This window comes from Myotis myotis, unplaced genomic scaffold, assembly GCF_014108235.1.
Source record: "Myotis myotis isolate mMyoMyo1 unplaced genomic scaffold, mMyoMyo1.p scaffold_m19_p_2, whole genome shotgun sequence".
NCBI lineage: Eukaryota > Metazoa > Chordata > Mammalia > Chiroptera > Vespertilionidae > Myotis > Myotis myotis.
Genome location: NW_023416324.1, coordinates 42,132,460 through 42,150,120, shown reverse-complemented (window position 1 = coordinate 42,150,120; position 17,661 = coordinate 42,132,460). Strand labels below are relative to the sequence as shown.

Genomic DNA, 17,661 nt, shown 5'->3' with positions numbered 1-17,661 from the left:
CGGTTTGGGAGGAGGACTAGAAGGCTTTAGACTATGTGCTTTTAAAGGCCTCTTCCAATATATACTTCTTTTTTTTTATGGCTGTTTGATTGCATGGCATATGAAAGCCAGTTAAAATGAAAGCCAAAACCTGAGGCTCAGGAACCTCTTCCCTGCCCTAGAACATGGGCAGCGTCATTTCTCGGCGGGTGGATGTTTAGCCTCGTGCTGAGGGCCTTCTGAACTAGTTTCCAGTTCTTTGGGCCACAACATTGCTAAGTTAATGGTTAAACAGAAGGTCATTCATTTATTTTTTTCAGTCATTTATTCATGCGACAAACGCTCTGCGTCTGCAGCATTGCAATGCGCCAGGCTATCCCGGTGTCCTGATGCTCTGGAAGGATTCAGGTATAATCCCTGCGGGGGCCTGTCCTTGGTCAGGCTGGCCAGGGTGCCTCCACATGTGGCTATTTTGAATTCTCATTCTGACTCTGCTGTCCAAAGGAAGGAAAATACATTAGCTAATGAAAAAAGAATAAGCAAAATTTCTGAATCTATACAAGGTTTAGTGTGCTCTGGCTCCTGCCTGCTTCCCTCCCTAACCTCATCTCATGACTCTCACAGTTGTTCTTTCCCTCCAGCCACACCAGCCTTCTTTCTTCCACTTCTGTAAATACTCCACACCTTTCCCTATTGTAGGGTTTCTACTCATGCTGTTCCCTTGGCCTCCCCACACCCAAATCCTTTACCTCTCAAACATGACTTCCCTCAAGCCAGTTTTCCCTGCTCCACCAATCCAAAGCAGCTCTGCCCACCACTGAATGTTCTCTGGACATCTTGTGGTTTTCTTTTATAGCACTTCATAATAGTTTCACAATATTTGAGTATATTAGAAAATTGAAATATGATTCCATTGTCTGTAGAATTCCTGAAACATAACTGAATCACAGTTTGAGATTCAGTGTATAGACTGGGCTACAACCCATAGCACCTCTTGGAAGATATCACCTTTAAAAAGAATAATGCAGCCCTAACTGGTTTGGCTCAGTGGATAGAGCATTGGCCTGTGGACTGAAGGGTCCCAGGTTCAATTCCAGTCAAGGGCATGTACCTTGGTTGCAGGCACATCCCCAGTAGGGAGTGTGCAGGAGGCAGCTGATCGATGTTTCTCTCTCATCGATGTTTCTCTCTCATCTATGTTTCTAACTCTCTATCCCTCTCCCCTCCTCTCTGTAAAAAATCAATAAAATATATTTAAAAAATAAAATAAAATAAAATAAAAAGAATAATACAACAATCTATACTAATAAAAGGGTAATATGCTAATTAGATAGACCAGACGTCTTCTGGACATCCTTCCGGACGTCTTTCTGGATAAAGCCACAGCAGCTGCCAGGGCTGAGGGCCAACGGCGCAGGATAGGCTGTGGTGTGGAAGATGCGGTGGCGGTGCAGGAGAGGTGGCTGCACAGGCAGGTCCAGCATTGTGGCCCCTTTCACAGAGGCAGTGGGAGAGGGGGCTGCGCAGTCTTGGTCCCAGTGCTGCCCCTTCTGCAGAGGTAGCCACAGAGGCAGCAGCATGGGCCTGGTCCCGGCGCCAACGCCACACCTCTGCAGAGGCTGGATGGGTTATGACCTGCTGTGCCTCAACCTCTCACAGCCCCTCCCCCAGCCAACTTGGCCCCAGATCGCCCCCCCACCCACCAGTGGGTAGAAGGCAGGGCCAGCACTAAGAAGCGAGGGCCGAGGGCCAGGCAGCTGTGGTGGCCGGCAATGGCAGCAGCAGCAGGGTGATGGGGGTAGCACCTTCCCCTGATCTGCCCCCAGAGGGAGGCCAGACTGGAGCTTAGGCCCGCTCCCTGTGAGCAGGCCTAAGCCATCAACAGGACATCCCCTGAGGGCTCCTGGACTGTGAGAGGGGGCAGGCTGGGCTGAGGGAGAGCCCCCCCACCCCCCCAGTGCACGAATTTTCATGCACTGGGCCTCTAGTAGTAATAATTATATCTTCAATTAGATACATGTTATGATTTACATGTATTTTTTACAGACATTTCTGTTCCTCAAAACTGACTAGTGTGGTAAGCATCCATTGCTCTCCCATTTCACAGATGAGTTGTCAGAGGCTGCAGAGCTGGTTCGTGGCAGAACTGGCCTGAAAAAGTCACATCTGACTCTGGTTCAAGTTTCATTCTGTCCACACTGGCCATCTCCTCCTTCAGTGTGTTTTACACTTAAATCAAGGTGTACACAACCAAGCACTTATATGGGTATTGTTTTTATTGTCCCCATATTGCCCTCTTTGTCCTATTCTTTCATCAGAAGCCCTCCTTCTTCAGTCTCCTGGGGGCAACCAGGCTGAGTTGAGGTAAAGAAGGAGAATTGGGGTTAGCCCTGGGACAGGTCGATTTTGGAGGATTTTGGAGTAAGCATATTCCCATAGTCTGTTGGAACTGGAAGGGGCTTATGCTGTCCTTTGAATTTTGGTCTGTGCTCTGTGGAGCTTTAAGGTAGTACTGCTCCACTGCACAACTCCAGGGGCCACCTCCCACATGGCACTCCATCCGCGTGGCGCCTCTGCAGTGCTGTGTGGCTGCGGGTGACTAAGGGACTGCCACGGTCACCTTCACTTTATTCCAGCCAACTCGGCTTTGATCTCTTTTGTATATTGAGCTTCTGATAAGATTTTATTTGAAGGAAGGGCTCTGCTCCATAAAAGAAATCACTTAAAACCTCAGTATTTAATATATATATTTTTTTATTGATTTCAGAGAGGAAAGGAGAGAGAGAGATAGAAACATCAATGAGGAGAGAGAATCATTGATCGGCTGTCTCCTGCACACCACCAACTAGGGATTGAGCCTGAAACCCAGGCATGTGCCCTGACGAATCAAACCATAACTTCCTGGTTCATAGGTTGGTGCTCAACCACTGAGCCACCGTGGCCAGGCAAAACCTCAGTATTTAATAATGCACCACCTGAGCTTGGCTGCCTGAATGACTTATCTATGGTCCTATAACTAGAGAAGGGCAGAATTGGGGCTTAAATTCAGACCTCTGGGTCTAAAGTTAACCCTCGGGCCTCTATCCTGGGCTGCCTATCTAGACATGGACAAGTCAGGTGGTATGGTGGGAAGTGAAACTGGGTTGCCTCTTGGAAGAAACCTTAGAAAGTGGAGGGATAAAGGTTGGGATGCTCCAAACTAGCCTCCCTCTGGGACCCTACCTGCCTTGGCCAGACATGCTTATTCCTTTGATCTTTCCTGAAAATGTGCCTTCCCTCCCCTCATCTCAGCCACCTGCTAAGCCCTCTCCACCTCTGCCTTGATGATTTCTCCCAGGGAAGCCTTTTCCTCTCAACTTTGAGTATACTGAAGATGAACACCAAGGTCCTCTCTCTGTTTCTGAAAACTGCTAGTGAGCAAATTACTCAAACTCTCCCCTATCCTCTGGATTGAACCTGATTGAGACCTTGCTCTCGGCAGTGACCTGTGTCTGTCTCTGGGATTTTTTCGTACCTTTTTCCAAGAATGAGAATGCTTGCTTTTGCAGTTGCTCTCGACCATTAGCAATATCAAAAAAGCCAAATAGTCTGAGAGCCCCTTTATGCCTTTTGCTTTGGAGTGAGACAATCATTCTCCCTTGACCTCATGACTTAACGTGCGTGGTCCTGGGAGCTCTCATGGAAGTGGGACTGAAGAAGGATGTTTGGTCATATTCAGACCCAGGCAAGCACAAGCACACTAAACAGAAAGAAAGAAAATTCCTCTCAGTGTGTCTAGAGTTCAGTCAGAGTCAGCAAATGTTCCCAGCTGGAATGAATAACTGTTACTCTATCTTAACTCACAAGTCCCCTGACAGTGCTGACAAAATCTGTGTTTCTACAGTGTTAGATGCTCTGGCTAGAGGATATATTAATTGGACATCAGCTGGTGTCTCCTCACCCATTAACATGGAAACAAGACAGACTCAAATGCCATTTCATGGCGTGTGCAAGCACTAAACCCTCACGGGATGATGGAGCCTTGCCTGGAGACTTGTTCTCGTGGTCAACTCTGGCTTTGAGCTCCAGTTATATTTATATACATATATTTTTTCGCATTGATTTTTAGAGAGTGGAAGTGATGGAAGGGGGAGAGTGGGAGAGGAGAGAGAAAAAGAGAGAGAAAGAGAGACATTCATATGAGAGAGACGCATTGATTGGTTACCTCCAACACGTGCCCCAACCAGGGTAGAGATTGAACTGAATGGAACCCACAACCCTTTGGTGCGTGGGATGGTTATTGAGCTCCAGTTTTCATTCGATCACCTCCCTTTATGAATATTCTTACTACCCTGCACATGTATCTGGCTCCCCACCATACTAATCAAGATATGAACTCAGCTCTTTCTCCTGATTTCTCCACAGCAAGGCATTTGGGCACATAGAGGGCTATCCTGAAAGTGGAGGAATGGGAGGGATTTTGACGGCAGCAACACAGATACTTAAAATTTCATGTTAGAAATTTTGCTTTTAAAGTCTCTCTTTAGCCAATTTGATAACTGGGCTCCAGTCTTCGGCCAGGTGGCAGAACATCCCATGTTCCCATGTCTTCTGTCCCCTCTCCTGTGCGCCCCATCCCCTCTAGCAAACAAAGCAACACAAAGTCGTTCCATTTCTTCACGCAGTGAAGTTGAGTTCTTTTATACCTTTACCTCCCAATTCAGACCTGAACTCATCAGAGTCCTTAGCAGAACAGAAGCGCTTTTATATAACAAGATGTTTCTCTCCTTAGAAATAAAAGAGCAACAGTAAACAAAAAATGCCCTCGGTCCATATAGAGTCAGCGTGGGGAAGGGGCTGTGAAAGAAGGCCTTTGGTGGGTATTGACCGGCACAGGAACCCAGTTTTCAGGAAAAAGGCCTGCGCTTGCAGGTATGAGGAGGAGGGGCAGAGGGCATGGGATCTCTGCTGGGCCTTTGCAGGCCAGTAGCTTCCCTGTGCTGACATTGCATTCTGGGCTGCTGTCACCATTTGCTCCTTGGAAAGGGGACCTCAGAAAAACGTGTCCTGCTTAGAAATGACAAGCTCACTAAGCCTTGCTGGGACTGAGGATGGCTGCTGAGTGGCGGGCACATCCTGAGGATGTCCCTGCCCAGAGCCCGTGGCCTGAGTCAATAGTGATAACTATCACTGACTTCAGCAAGTTGTTCCTGTGCTGGGCTGCTTCTAACACCCCTCAGAGATGGGAACTTGAACAATGGTGGATAGGTGTATGTTACAATGTAAATACAAGTGCAAGAAGCAGCTAGAGCTAGTGGGATGTACACAGTAGGGTCAGGAGACGCTGTTCTAATTCTGCTGTACCTTGTGATTGCTGGGTGACTTTGGGTAAGTCATTGCTTACCTCCCTATAAAATGAGGGAACTTGGTTCTCAAAGTGTGTTCCTCAGGGGACCCATGAGGCTTTGCATGAAGGTGGAGAGGTGAAGGGAGAAAGAGTCCCCAACCACAGCAGTTCTGGTTTTGCCTGTTTTATAGTTAGTGTGAAAGATTTTCATTGCGTAAAGGATTTGGCCATAAAAGAAGTCTGAAAACCACTGCTCTAAAGGATGGCTGTCCATGACCTCTTGGAGGGCTGACACTACATGATTCTATATGGAGGTATGGAAGAAGAATGGGTGCTGGGAAAGACGCAAGCATAAGGCAAAGAAATTCCTGCCACAAATAAATCCCTGGCCGATCTCTCCTAATCCCTGAAAGTTTAAAGATTTAAAATCTATTTAAACACACACACAAAACTGCAGTTCTCAGCAAATAAAGACTACTTTAAATTTCAGGTTTGTTACACCCACAAATCACCCATCCAGTACATTCTAAATAAAAAACTAATAACTCTCTTCGTAGGGAGTGTCCCTTGCAGAGGCCGTGTATCAGGCATGAACCTGCACTGGGAGAAAATGGTACTAGTGCTTTCCAAATTACACTCATTTTAGAAAATAACTTAAATAAATGAATTTGGCCAAATGCAGTCTGCTTATTTTCTTATTTCCTCTGCATTGAAATGCAGGGGTAATATTTTTCTGCCAGCAAGTATTGGAAACAAAATCACTTAGAGCCATACTTAAGGAACATTTTAGAATCTTTCACAAAATTAGTTTAGTTACATTTCCAGAGTCTTTGCTTTTTATAGTGCTTAGGAGAGTTGGAGAGGGGTTGGGGTAGAGAGGGCAGAAGAAAAAGGGACCCAAGGCTATGGGCCCAAGGGCATCAAGTTCAGGGACCTTAGCAGTCACCTAAGCCCTCTCTCCCCCTCCCCCCACCTCCCCCCTTTCCATCAAATGCTTCTGTCTCTGCTTGTAACATTTCTGCCAGGTGCTCATCCTGCCTCTAGGGGACCCTCTCTAGTTATTGGGAAATGCCTGGCATATAGTAAGCACTCAATGTATGTGGATTAATGCAAATATTCTACGCTCTGTTTTTTACCTTTCGGTCCTGGTCAGCCAATGGGACAACATTCCATCAAGCACGTGACTCAAAAGAGTCCTTTCTAGAGAGATGGTTGAGGCATGCTGACTCGAGGGGGTGAGAAGCCAGGGACATAGTTTCGCCCGTCTGCCTTGCATGGCACTGAGTGGCAGGGCTATCTCAGTGTATTAGCTCAGGTTGGAAAAGCAGAAGTCAGCTGAAGCATCCAAGATTGAGAAAGGCAGGGAGGGGCAGGGGCTGAGGACATGGGCTGTCTCAGGGGAGCTGGAAGCCCTAGTTCCAGTCTTAGCTGGGAATCCCCTTAAAGCATGGACAGGGAACAATGGTTCGGGGTGTCTGAATGAGATTAACAGTGCTCAATGTGTAGGAAGGTCGTGAGGACTTAGTCCAGAAACATTTACCTACTGTTTTGCCCAGAACCATGCGATATCCCTGTCTTCAAGGAATTCACAATCTGAAGAGGGGACAGACAGGTAAAGAGACCATGGAGACGTGGTGTGGGAAGTGGTGCGGAGTCAGTACAAGGTGCTGTAGGGTTGCAGAGGCAGCACCTTCATCCAGCCAGGGGGTGGGGAGTGGGTTGGAGCTCGCTTCCTGGAGGACAGAAAGCTGAAGTGAGGGTTCTGATCTGTGCTGGGAATAGAGGAAGCCATGGTGGTAGGCAGGGCTGAGAGCAAGAAAACCCTTGTCGATGATGCTAAGGACCTGGATGTCAGCTGGGTGATGGGGAGCCAGGAAAAGGTTTGGTGTAGAGATAACATTTGCTAATGTATTGGAAAGCACCTGGCACATAGCAGACACTTAATCAACGCTCATTTAAAATTTTTGAGCTGGATTTTTTTTTTTTTACCCCAGGAGAGTCCCTGTACTTCTTTGCTTTATGCATATGAAACAATTCATGATAAGAGATTTAATGCTATAAAAAGAGCAGTGGGCCAGGAGTTAGGAGTGAGCCCACCCTCCCCTGCTTATCTGTCTGATCTTGGGAAATTCACTTACCATGTTTGATACTTAGTTTCATGATCTCTAACCCTATCTACAGTACTGTGAAGGGTTACTTGCTGTGTCAATATCAGGGGATGAATTTGTATTTTTTTTGTGGCTCCTGGGAGGATTCTGGGTTTCTCCCAGAGCAGGCAGGGTGGTGAGAGTTTGGGGAAGGGGTAAATACATTTCTTCTTTTACTTTCTTAACCTGCATCTCCCAAGTGAGTGAAATGTATGCTGTGCTCATCTCGAGCCGGCTGAGCGGAGTGGCTGAGGACGGAAATAGCCGGGCTGATTTATGAGCAGGAGGCAGATTTGCTTTAATATCGCAACACAAGAAAGTCAGGTCTCTTAAATAATACGGCTCACAGATTTATGGCTGTGCTGCGTGCTCGCCTCGGCGCTGTCTCTGGCCATGGACGGTGCTTTGCTCCGGAAAGGCTGAAGTCAGCAGCTTTGGAGACGCTGGGAAATAGATCCAGTGGCAGCAGCCAGTCCACTGGGTCAGCTGTTTTCAGCGGGGGCCCCACTCCTCTCCACCCCTTTGTTATGTGTTGTCAGGACTGTTTTGGGTCTTATAAAGCCAGAGGTATAGCAGACAAAGGGCTGGCACTTACGGGGCATTATTTGGGAGATGACAGGAAGGTTCACAATTGCATATGCTTCTCTCTAGTGGTGTTGGCTTCTGGGCTGAGAATTCAATAAGCCACTAATTCTTTCATAATAATAATATACTTATTCCACAAATATTTAGATAGCACTTATAACTCAGGCACTGTTCTAAATGGTTTACAATGATTAACTATAATTCTCTCAACAACCCTCTGAGGTAAACCTGTTATTATCACCATTGCACAGATGAGGAAACTGAGGTAAGTGTCTGAAATAAGTAACTTTCCCAAGGTCACAGGGCTAGTGAGAGGTGGAGACAGAATTTGAACCTGATGGTCTGGCCCCATTGTCTGTATTCATAGCCGTTATGCCATAAATAATAGCACAAACCCAATTACAGTGGCTATGAATATTCACGGAGTACTGTACACTGGACTTTTCATGCATCTCATTTCATCCTCACAGAACCTGGGAGCCAGGAACTATTATTATTTCCCCTGTTTTACAGATGAGAAAGCTGAGCACATAGCTTGCTGAAGGTCACGTAGGTAGCAAGTGGCACAGTTGGGATTGAAAGGCAAGCAATCTGACTCGAGAGCTTGTTGGTTAAATGTGAATGTGGTGATTGAGTTTCTTTCCTTGTACTTTATGCAGAGGAAGTGAGAAAAAGAGGGAGACATCTGTTAAGGGTAAATGTGAGAATAAAACTGGACCTACTTTAGTTTCTGCCAACTGATGATTCCATCGGGCCTGCCACCAGCAGGGCCGAGACCATGGAAACCACACATTGTAATGAACGTCCAGGCTCCTTGCGCCCCTTTGTCAACAGGGGTGGTTGGTTTCCTTTCCACCCTCACCCCTCTTCTAGAACAGTAGATCCACCAGCTATCAAAAGTCATCCCTACCTCAGGGCCTTCCATCCTACCCTTGAGACCAATCCCATCTCTTCTGCTTCAGTCTGGTACCTGAGTCCCTGACCTCTTCCCTCTACTTAAGCATCCATGTTGATGACCTGTCCATGTCACCCTTCCTCTAAGTCCAGCCCCTGATTTGCTTTCTCCAGCGTGGCTCAGACCTCCAGGCCTGTGTATGTGGCTTGCTCTATACCTGCTCTCAAACTTGACCGTGTTGATAGAACACCTGCTTTCATTCCTTCCTTCATTTGGTGCATGTGTATGGAGCTGAGAGAGCAACTACCGTGGGCCCGGCACCATGTTAGATGCTGGGGACTCAAAAATGCACAAGAATTGGTCTTTGCCAACAAAGAACTCACAATCCAGTGGGGATAAAACAAATCAACCATTACGGTGCAGTGGATGAAGTGTTGGGATAGCTGGGAGCATGTGGCACTACAGCAGCAGAGAAGAGGAGTGCCTTAAATCACATGGGGGTGGGTGTATGTGTATGCATCCTTTGTATCCTTGACAATGATAGATTATGAAGAACACTCTGCATGCGGGTGAGATGTAGGGATATGGAGAAAGGTTTGGCCTTGATAAAAGCTGGTTTTTGAATGTTGAGGGAATGGTTGAGGGAGGACAGGGATCGGTGTTTTGCACAGAGGGAAAAGCAAATGTGAAGATTCTCAAATTTGAAACAGAATGACCAGTTTGGGAAACTCTTAGCAACCTGGTATGGCTGGAGTCAGGGGTCTAGGAGGGGACCTAGGAGAGTGTAGAAGGTAGGTGAGAGCAGGATGGGCCTTGTGCAAGGATGAGATGAAGACTATGAGGTTTGATGGAGAGTCTATAGGAGATTGGCATGCTCATTGTCCCCTTTCAGTATTGCTCTCTCAGCTGTCCATGCCTTGCTGAGATGTGAACTTGTGCTTAACCCCCATGCTTGCTCCAAATGGTCCCTATTATTGTTCTCCATCTGCCCCCAGAAAAACTGTGCCCCACCCACTAGATTGGACTTCCTGAGGGCAATTGGCTGGCCTGCCAATTCATAGTGTTGGTGGGCTCTGCTTCTGTGGCCCACCACTTCTGGGCCATCTGAGGAGCAGCGAGCGGGCAGACACAGAGGGGAGGGGAGAGAAGTGTTAAGATACATGGTAAGGAACGTAACAAAAGGCACACCACGAGGGCCTTGTGGGCCAGTGTAAGAACTTGACCTTGTGCTTTTATGGGACAGAGCACCATTAGAAGGTCTAAGCATATACATGACATAATCTGAACAATGCTTTAATAGGATCATGCCAGCGGCAGTGTTGAAAACCACCCCACTACAGAATGGCAAGAGTGAAAGCAGGGAGACTAAGTAGGAGGCTGTTGCCTAATTCACATGAGAGGTGATGGCAGCTTGGGTGATGGTGAAAGCCGTGGAAACAGTTGGGTTCTGGGCATATTTTGGAGGCAGAGGTAATAGAATTTCCTCCTGTATTCCATGTGGATTTTGGGACAAGAGAGGAAATAAGGGTGACCGTAGGTTTATCACCTGTGCAGGTAGAATGATGGAGTTGCCATTAATTGAGATGCACAAGACACCTGAATTTAAAGCCTGCCTTCACTGCCCCCAACAGATTTTGTTGGGGTACCAAGGAGACCACAGGAGAGGCCCAGGAGATTACAGGGGATGTTCAGGGCATGGCATCCTGGCCTTGTGGCTCCCGCTGCAGAATCTAAGGTTTGGAATTCATTACAAGAAACATCATTTCTGGAAAATACAAGTAGGTTAGTCACTTCAGTCTATTTTTTATATTTAGATATTTCCGGGCACCTGCGTGCTTCACCCGCAGCCCCATTATATCTCTCAGAAGGTGCTGTCCTCTCTTGGCTTTTGCTAAGTGACAGGATTTACTGTGGGCTCTGGTGTCAGGCTTAAATCAGCCTTGGTGATGGCGGCATTTTGCTCAGCAGGAACGCTGGTGCAGGGACTCAGTAATAAATGGGGCTCTCCACAAGCGTGGCGCGTTTAATAACTGCCAGGTTATCCCCAAGTGGTTTCCGTGGGAGTGGACCCAAAATTGCCTATCAGTCCAAATGAAGTATGCCACAACTTCCCCTGCTTTCCAGATAATTTTTAATTTCGGGACCACCTGCTCCTTAGTTCCACCAGGGCTGACTCTGCCAGCATCGTCATGGGGGGTTTTGTCTTTCTGTGATGTGTAACTCATCATCTCATGGGCCTGTCTCTGCTCAGTGGCTAGAAAACGTGTTTGCCAGTGTATCTCTGGCCTGAGAGGTATAACATGGGCTGCCCGTCTTATATCCAGAGGAGACTTTAACCCACTGACAAAAGCGCACCACATCACTTCCTCGTGTGTGCGAATTATTCTTGGCCTCAGGGTAAATGGTACCCAGACAAGCTATGTGGAAAGAACAGGGGTGATTGTTGTTGGAAAGAACTGGGCTCAAGTCCTGGCTGTGTGACTTACTAAGTTGGTGACTTTAGGTAATTCTGTCCATTATGTGCTTTGCGTTTTCCCAGCGGTAACATGGGATTGCCCTGAGCAGTAGGAGAGCATTTGGGAAGCCTGAGGAAGGGCTTGGCACACAGTGGGGTCCTGAAGCATGTCCGTTGCCTCCATGCCTATGTGTGTAGTCTCAGGAGTTTCATTGTCTGTAAAAGGGGATCCACAACACCCCCAGAGGTGGAGCAAGGGCACTTAGGTCTGAGTCCAAGTTTGGCCTCTTACTTGTGTGATCCTAGAAAGTTACTTAATTTAATTCTACTCGGTTCCTCATTTTAAAAGCAGACATAATAATATCACAGGCTTCAAAAGAATATTGTAGGGATTAGGTGAGTTCATTAATCCAGGGGGAAAGCACTTAAGAGCTTAGAACAGTGGTGGGCACGGAGTAAGCCCTCTACAAAATGTTAGCCATCATTCTGTGAGGTCCCTTTGCCATCACGGAGGTCTTTAATTTGTGGTTAATAAGCGCCTGCATCAACTCTGCCAAGTCAACTCAGATACTTGATTCCCAGAATCCTGGGAGGTAGGAGAAGAGTGTTCATCTTTTCTTTTAATAGACACAGAGCGATGACGAGGTAAATCTCTCAAGGTCACAGACTACGTTAGTGGAAAAGACCCAGTCAGACTCTGTTTCCTCAACCCCTATTCTCAATTCTCCCCACTGTATGATATGGACCAAGTCCTTGGAGTGGTGGGAGCCTCCTGGCCCATGTAACTCTGGAATCTATGACCTTTTCCTCATTTAGAATAACAGAATCAATACACATTTATTGAGCATTTTCCATGTGTCAGGTGCTTTACATATATCATCTTGTTAAATAGCCCCACATCCTTTGTACTCTTGGCAATGATATAAAGAACACTTTGCAAACAGGGACATAGTTAACAACTCCAACCTACTCATTTTTTGAGATATAATTCACATACCATAAAAGTGTTTAATACAGCGTTTTTTAGTATATTAACAAGGTTGGGTCATATGCTAACTTATGTTTTTTAAGAAATATCAACTGTTTTCCAAAGCAGCTGCACCATTTTAAATTCCTATCAGCAATGTATGACGGCTCTAATTTCTGCACCTCTTCATCAATACTACTTATTGTCTGTAAGGTATTAATTTTAGAAGGTCATATTTTTATTCTAAAACCTTCCCATCTTGGATACCGTTAAAAAGACCTCATTGCTCAGTCAAATAGATAAGAGAAAAATCTTTAAAATTCAGTGGTAACAAGAGGAAAAAGTATGTTTGCCTTCTTGGTTGTTTAAAATGGCTTTAATGGAAAAGAACATTTAAGAATTGTTATTTTATTTTTATTGATTTGAGAGAGGGAGAGGGAGAGAGACATATGTTTTTAAAATATCATCATGGCTGCTGTGTAGTTAATGGGTTGCAGGAGACAAGATTAAAAGCCAGGAGAGAGGATACAACAGCAGTGGTCCAGGTGAGAGATGATGGTGTGAGAGACCACAGACTTATGAGAGAGTGGAATGATTTTTGTAGAAAGGGGTCTCAAACTTGTGTATGACTTGAAATAGGTGATAAAGGAGAAAGAGGAATTGAGGACACTATTAGGTGTGGGGCCTGAAAAGTGGGTGGGTAATGGTGTCATTTCTTAGATAGGAATCCAGCAGAGGCTTGGGAGTTGAAGGGGAATGTGCTAAGTGTGGTGGAGAGAAGGGAGCTGAGTGAGACGTGCATCCCACTTCCTTCTTTTGGTCTTTCCAATCAGGAAGATCACTCTTTAGGAAGGAGGATAAAAAAATGTGAATTCCATACTTTCTCCTCTTCATTCAGGCCTCAGTGTGGCTTTCCCTGACCCTATCTAATTGTCAACTTTTCTCCCTACCCCCACTCCTATCATTCTCCATTCCCTTCTTATCCTATTTAGTTTACAGTCGTAGCACTTGTCCCTATCTAACATATTACATTTAAAAGTGTCTATGTCCAGTCTATTAGAATACATGCTCTAAGAGTTTTGTTCATAACCCTCAGGCCTGGAGCATAGTAGGTCTATGCACATAGTAGGCATATAGTAGGCACATGGTAGGTACTCAATGAATTTTCCTTGAATGAAAGAAAAAACTGAACATGTGTGGCTCCATTCCCATCCTCCTGCCCATTTTCTTTTTCAGAAGTCCTGCTCTCAGGATGCACACGATCTCTGCTCCTGCACATGGTAAGGTTTCATGTAGCTATTCATTACTTCTGTCCAGCCACAGTCATCCACCAGGGAGCAAATAGGGATCTATGAGGTCTTAGCTTAAATGTGAACTCTTTACTGGTGTATTCCCTGCCTACCTTATCCAAGGTAGGTTACCTTTACTGAAATTACTCTGCCTCGGCATCCTTTAGGCTTTTTTTTTTTTTTTTTTTTTTTTTTTTTTTTTTTTTGCTTCACAGGGCTTCTGTTTACTCCTACTATTGCAAAACTACCTTGTGTGAAGAACCTTGCCAGGTCCTTGGAGATCTGACATGGTCATTGCACTCAACTAGACTTCACTCTAATTGAGGGGCAGATAGATGTCATTGCAGCAGAATTTGAAGTGCAGAGCATGAGGCAGGGAACATACCAGCTAAACTAAATTCACTTACAACTGAAAGAAAGTATAAGACATGGTTTTGCCAAGGACTCACTATATAATCTGCTTCCTTGTTAATAGCATAAAGGTAACAATGATACTCACCCTATTGGGATAAGGATGACATGAAACTGTATATAGGAAAACACTATAAAGTGCTGTGACTAGGTGAGATATGTGTTAACTTGCAATGGTTGCTATTGAAAACAAAACTGCTTGTTCTTTCAAGCCAGATTTGATCTCTCCCCTCTGTGTTATTGGTATTGCCAGCTTAGTCTGTATTTGCAGCAGAGTTTTGTGGGTACAAGCCAGGCTGGTTATGGAGGTGCAGTTGTACAAAGGTTCCTCTCCAGCCCCCAGACACACTGGCCTTGTAGCATGGACAGGTGGCCCATGTGTCCCTTGTCAGAACCAGATGTGTCCAAGCTTTGACCAAATTGGGAAGAGCCAACAAAACTGAGACAAAATATGGTCTTGCTTCCCTGGAGTGCACATTGGTGGGCACCAGATGACACAGACCTGTGGTCAGCAAGCGGTGGCTCGCGAGCCAATGCGGCACTAATGAGTTTGCTGATCACTGACATAGACCGACAAGGCTGAAGGCACTTCCTCCAACCTGGATGCAAGAGATTCCAGAAGCATGGTTGGAAGTTCGGGAAGTGTTATTATTAGTCCATTCAGTATCTAAATAGTCTCATAAATGAGAGCTCTAGTCAGACGGGAACCAGGCTTTCATCTTAGTTTGGCAAATTTAGAGTGCTTACTCCATGTCAGTCCTCTTCTAGGAACTAGGGTACAATACAGAAAACACAAAAACTCTTGTCCCCACACAGCATACATTGTAGTGGGGGGGAGAGATAACAAATATAATAAATAAGTCAGGTGGACACAGTGCAATTTTAAATAAAACAGGAAAAATTAAGCCTAGTAAAGAGAAGAAGATGGCCAAGTAAGCATGCACAGATGTGAATGAAGGGTGTTCTAGACTAGCAGTCACCAACCAGTGGTCCGCGGACCACTGGTGGTCCATGAGTTCCAAAAGGTTGGCGATTGCTGTTCTAGACCAAGGGAGGGTCAGAGCAAGATTCTGGAGTGCGGGCATGCCCCACAGGTTTGAGGAGTAGCCAGAAGACTGATGTGGTTGGAGGAGGGTGAATAAGACCGAGAGAGGTGGGAGATGAGGTCAGGGAAGAAATGGATGCCAGGTAGTGCAATGTTTGGTAGAGAATCCTGAGACTTTGGCTATTACTCATGTAAGATGGGGGATCCTTGGAGGGTTTTGATCAGAAGAGTAACAGGACATATTTAGAAGATCATGACTAGATGCTGGATAGAAAATGGATTATAGAGGAGGGGCAGTCATGTAAAGAAAGATAATTGGGGGGCTATTCTAATAATCCAGGTGCAAGACGATGCTGGAATGGAGCTGGTAAGAAGCAGACACGTTTTAGACATTTAGGAATAAGAGCCAGCAGGATTGTCTACAGATTATCATGGATGAATTAACATGCTTAGCAATGCTGTCTCCTTTGAGGTTTAAAAAGCACCGATTTCAGTGCATTATCTGATGTGATCGTTAATGACAATCTCCTGATGTAGGAAGGACTGGCCTCCCCATTCCCAACACTGAGAGGGTAAGTGGTCTTCCCAGGGCCGCACAGCATGGTGACTGGTTGAACTGGCACTCTCAGCACCTCAGTCCCTGGCTCCTGTTCTAGTCTGTCTCTTTCCTGCTGGCTGCCTTTAGATCTGACTCCTCACTTAGACGTTATCCTCTATTGTCCAAGCTCCCTCGGACCGGCACCATCTTTAACGGCCTCACCCCGATCCATCCAAACCTCTCAATGCAGTGATTTGACAAGGACAAACAGGAGTCCACAAAGATTTTCTGGCTGCTGGGCCCTGAACCCCCTCCCTCCATCTTTTGCCTCCCCCTCAGGTCTTCCCTCCCTCCGACACTGTTCGTCTGGACGGAATTCAATTATTTCTCGCACTCTCATTACAGTCTAACCAAGATTTATGAGTTGATAATTGTCTGAAAGTAAGACCACAAAGTATCATTTGTGTTTGGGGCTGACCTTCCCGGTGACCTTTAGGATTAAAGGCAAAATGAAAAGTGTGATGTCTGCAGAGCCAAACAGTGTAACCTGATCCAACCGGGCCAGCCATCCAAAGCCTCGGATTTCCCTGGGCGAGGACACATGAAAGCTGGTGCAAAGGGGGCGACTAATCCCGCAGGTTCATTTCACAAATTAAATTTTTGAAGGCGTCCCCACCTCCCTGTCTCCCTTTCGGGCGCATTCTGAGTGGCGTTTTCCAAACAGGATGATGACAACAGCTCACACCTCTGAGGCCTTTATTGGATTATTTTTACAGGCTCTTTAAAAACACTTTTTTTTTTTTTTTTTTTAGTAGCCCTAATTGAAAACAGACCTCTCTCCTTGTCTGAATAAGCACATGGAGCATCACTGAGGGTGAAAGGAAAATGAATTCATGGAAACTTTCCCAGGTCGGTGGGTGAGACCCAATCACCCACTTCCCTGAAGCACCATGTGCAGAATCATGCCCATTTCTGAAAGCTCTTCCTCACGGGCCGGCTCCTCAAAGACACGACTGCAAAGAAAACACTACTTGAGACTCAGCCGAAGGCGTCCAGCCAGCCTGAAACATTGGTGAGGCATTTGTGGTTCCCTGTTGGGAATGTGCAATAATGTGTCATTCTGAGTCAGAAGGCCACTTCCTAAGGGCAGAGGGGCAGTTGGCCTGTGTCCCATGCACTGAATCATAAAATGAGAAGGCCTAATAAAGATGAAACTGTGAGCATGCCTTCCCTCTGCGCTGGCAGCTTCAATGTTCAACACATATTTATTTATTGGGCCAGGTTAGGCCTCTGAAAAAATGTCTGTGAAACCTCAAGGAGTTCACAGGCTAGAATCTCCCCTGTGAGGCAAGCAGGGACCCAGGGCTCTGCCCAGGCTGGGCTGTAGGCTGGGGCTGTGGCTGGGGTTGGGTGTGCCTTGGACTGACTTCCAGGCACTGGCCTTGGAACAGAAGGACCCCAAACCTTTGTGCTTGGAGAGAGGAGATTCAGGAAGCAGGCTTGTAGTGTCAGATCTAAGGGCTTGGGCGTGAGAGTGAAGGAGCTTCCTAATGGCAGGGACCACATTTGCATTTTCTATCCATGTTCTCACAGTGCATCTGATTCACCGAAAGGTAAGTTCACCCATTGCTTATCTCTAACAACCCTCTCCCTCGCCCATACGCAATGTGTGGTGATATCTCTGAACACATAGTAATATTTTGGACCAACTGTTTGAACACAATCTGCGGAACTTGTAGTTATTCCACTTGGAGTGTTTCTTCACGCACTGTTCGCTTTCTGTATGGCATTTTAAACCAGCTGGACACATGCACCTGTGTTGCAGAGCAAGGGCAACCATAGGCTCTGGAGTTAGATTGTCTGTCCCATCTGTAAACTGGGTCCATCAGAAGTAGAATAAAGCATGTAAAGCATTTAAAACAGTACCTTGTCTATGTTAAGTGCCCCATAATGATAATTAAATATTCATGAATGATTAACTAGGTTATTTATCAATAAATGTGAGCCAGTACGATCACTCAGGT

At 46.0% G+C, this 17,661-nt stretch overlaps 1 long non-coding RNA gene across 3 annotated transcripts in view; it reads left to right on the top strand.

Annotated features, from left to right (window-relative positions):
- The first annotated feature begins 308 nt into the window (after nt 1–308).
- The window catches only part of LOC118677655, a 51,457-nt gene continuing 34,104 nt past the window's right edge, over nt 309–17,661 (top strand). For 2 of the 3 annotated variants that reach the window (XR_004974461.1, XR_004974458.1), the window contains exons 1-3: nt 312–387; nt 13,591–13,634; nt 16,450–16,709. This is a non-coding gene — a long non-coding RNA (uncharacterized LOC118677655). Of the gene's footprint in view, nt 388–13,590; nt 13,635–16,449; nt 16,710–17,661 lie in introns of all 3 variants that reach the window. The other variant, XR_004974459.1, reaches the window with a different exon arrangement.